This window comes from Cervus canadensis, chromosome Y (assembly GCF_019320065.1).
Source record: "Cervus canadensis isolate Bull #8, Minnesota chromosome Y, ASM1932006v1, whole genome shotgun sequence".
NCBI lineage: Eukaryota > Metazoa > Chordata > Mammalia > Artiodactyla > Cervidae > Cervus > Cervus canadensis.
Window position 1 is genome coordinate 2,925,872 of NC_057420.1, and position 3,102 is coordinate 2,928,973.

The window sequence follows — 3,102 nt, forward strand, 5'->3', positions numbered from 1 at the left end:
AACATTTGATTCATGTGCAAGAGACCAAGGAGCCAAGAAAATGTTGTGAACAATCAAAAGTGCCAGGTCAAGCTTCTTGGATCAGTTGTCTACTTCTAATGTCATCTTCTTCTCATTCTGGCATTGGTGTTTCCTTATTATCAGAATGTTAGCAGTTCTCTCTATAGACCAGACTGGTGCAAGAGCCCTTTTTTAGGTGGGAAATATGAGGATAGTAAATCCCCTTCAGTTGTGAAGTGCATAAATTAGTCAAAAGAACCTGATAAGTGTCCTTCCAGTTACATTGGAGGGGGTTCTTTAAATGACTTCTTTTTTTTTCCTAATGTAAAAAACCTCTTGGTTGTAAGTCATTGATATTTGATCTTCATTTGAGGATAGATAACTGTGACAAGTTTCAGAAACAAGTTTAGAATGACTTGTCAATAATTTTATAAAACCCTTACAATAACATAATATATATTCCTCAAGAGATATAAGATCATATAGTCTGTCACCTAATCTCATTGATCTCTTGGCAATAATCTCAAAGAGAGATAAATGATGTTTGCCAAAGGAGTTGAGTTGAGGTTGAGGAGAACCAATGGAAAGGTCTTAGTTCATTGTAAGGAATAAATATTCATAAATTTAGCCAACTGAGTTTTAATTGTTCCATTTGTCCTTTCAACTAACCCAGAAGACTTGGTGTGATAGGCCCAGTTGAAATGTTGAATAATTGGACAAATTTTTGCAATTTCCTTAACAATTTTTCCACTCAAATGGGTCCTTCTGTCACTACATAATTCGGAAGGGATTCCTCAAAAGGGGACTCCTCACTCTTTCTAAAAGCAGCTCCTCTATCAATTGTGTCATAGTCCTTCTGTATGGCAATGTTTGAAACCCAGTGTGAGAACATGCAAACAAGAGCAAATGATAACCTTGTGAGGGAGATATCTGCATAAAATCAATTTGCCATGTTTTAAAAGGGTCTGTGAGTAATGGAAAACTTCCCTGAGAACTATGTAATGATTTTCCTATGTAATATTTTAGATACATGTTGCATCCCGAATACACCTTCTGAATTATGGTGAAGAAAAGTTGACAAAACTACTTTTTACCCCATAACACCACCTTATCTGGTTCCCAATGAGTTAACTCATGCATGTATTGTAAAACAGGGTATTGAGCTCCAAACAAAAGGATAGGCTCTCCATTTAGGCCTATCCACAGCTCTCTGTTAGAGCTGAATCTTCGTTCTGTATCCAAGTGTCTTTGTCTTTGTCTGGTGGGCTTCTCTGAAAACGTAACAACATGTTAGTGAGGTTACTGTGAAGATGAAAGGGAAAAGAAGAGGCTGGTTGGTCATTGATAATTTGAGAGAATGCTGCTTTGGTGGTGGGATCAGCTAGAGTTTCCTTTTGCCTCTGCAATGTCAGTCCTTGAATGGCCTCATAACTTAACAATGGTAAGTGTGCCTGGGAGCAGGATTGATTCCTAATAACTTGTTTCTCTTTTATGATAGGCTGTCCCAAGGATGTTAGAAAACTTCTTATTTCCAAAGTATACCAAAATCATGTGTCACTGAAAAACCACAGTGGCCGTCTGTGTATATATTGGCATATTTTATTTTTGCCAACTAACAGACTTTAGTCAGTACTATTAACTCAGCTTGCTGGGCAGAAGAGACATTAGGAAAGGGATCATTTTCAATGAGAGATACTGGTGAAACAATAGTATAGACAGCCTGAGATTTTCCATGAGGTTCTTGTGAATTTGAATAAGAATATGAACCATCAGTGAATAATAAAAAATCAGGTTTATCCATTGAACTCTCTTGAAGGCCAAGCCTAGGGAACAAAAGATTGTCAGTTTAGGCAGTACAATAATCTTTTCTGTCATCTGATTTTTCTGGGAGTAAGGAGGCTGGCTTAAGTTTGTTTTATCTGAGGAGAGTTATGGATGGGAAGAACAGAACAATGTTGAGAGAAGTTATCTGACTTACTGAATAATGTGTGTGATTAGAGTTTGGTAAGTCTTCCACAGAGTGTGGAACAAAGACAGTAAGAGGGTGACTCAGAACTATTTCCTCAGAGATTCAACACATCATAGCTGTTGCTGTGACAGTATACCCCTTGGCTATGCTACATCTAATTAATGACTGTAATATCCTATTGGATGGTGGTCATCAAAAAGCTTTTGGGCTATTATTCCTAGCTCATTTCCCTGGTTTTCATGGGCAAAGAGGGAAAAGGGATGGATGCCATTAGGCATGCCCATAGTTTGAATGGATACCCATAGTTTGGATGCCCTAAGGCCGAGATCTTTCTCAGGAGGCCCTGTAGGGTCTCCATGGCTTCAGAACGTCCTATTAACCAGCAAAGGCATCCAGCTTGGGTAATGTTTAAGTAAATCATATAGTGGTTGAACTGTTAAAGAAAAATTTGGGATCCAATTCCTGAAGTAGCCTGCAAGGCTGAGAAATCCTTTGTTTTCTTTTTGTCCTCAGAGTAGGGAAAGCAAGAATCCATTCATTCTATCTAGATCAATTAAAAGTCCATCATTAATAAAGCATTTGAAATTTTTTTAAAAAAGAAAGAAGAAATATCCTTTGATATTAAATGTCCTAAGTAATTACATTAGTTTACAAAATTGTAATTTCTCTTTAGACACCTTATGTCCTTTTGAAGCTATTTTCTGGGGTAACTAGCTTCCCTGATAGCTCAGTTGGTGAGAATCTGCCTGCAATGCAAGGAACCCTGGTTTGATTCCTGCGTCAGAAAGATGCCCTGGAGAAGAGATAAGCTACCCACTCCAGCATTCTTCGGCTTCTTTTGTGGTTCATTTTCTGCCATATGAGCCACTTTTGGCAGAAAGTGAAAAGGAACTAAAGAACCTCTTGTTGAAAGTGAAAGAGGAGAGTGAAAAAGCTGGTTTAAAACTCAACATTGAAAAACCTAAGATAATGGCATCCAGTCCCTTCACTCCATGGCAAACAAATGGAGAAACAGTGGAAACAGTGACAGACTTTCTTTTCTTGGGCTCCAAATCACTGTAGTCATGAAATTAAAAGACATTTGCTCCTTTGAAGAAAAAGTATGACCAACCTAGATAACATACTAAAAAGCA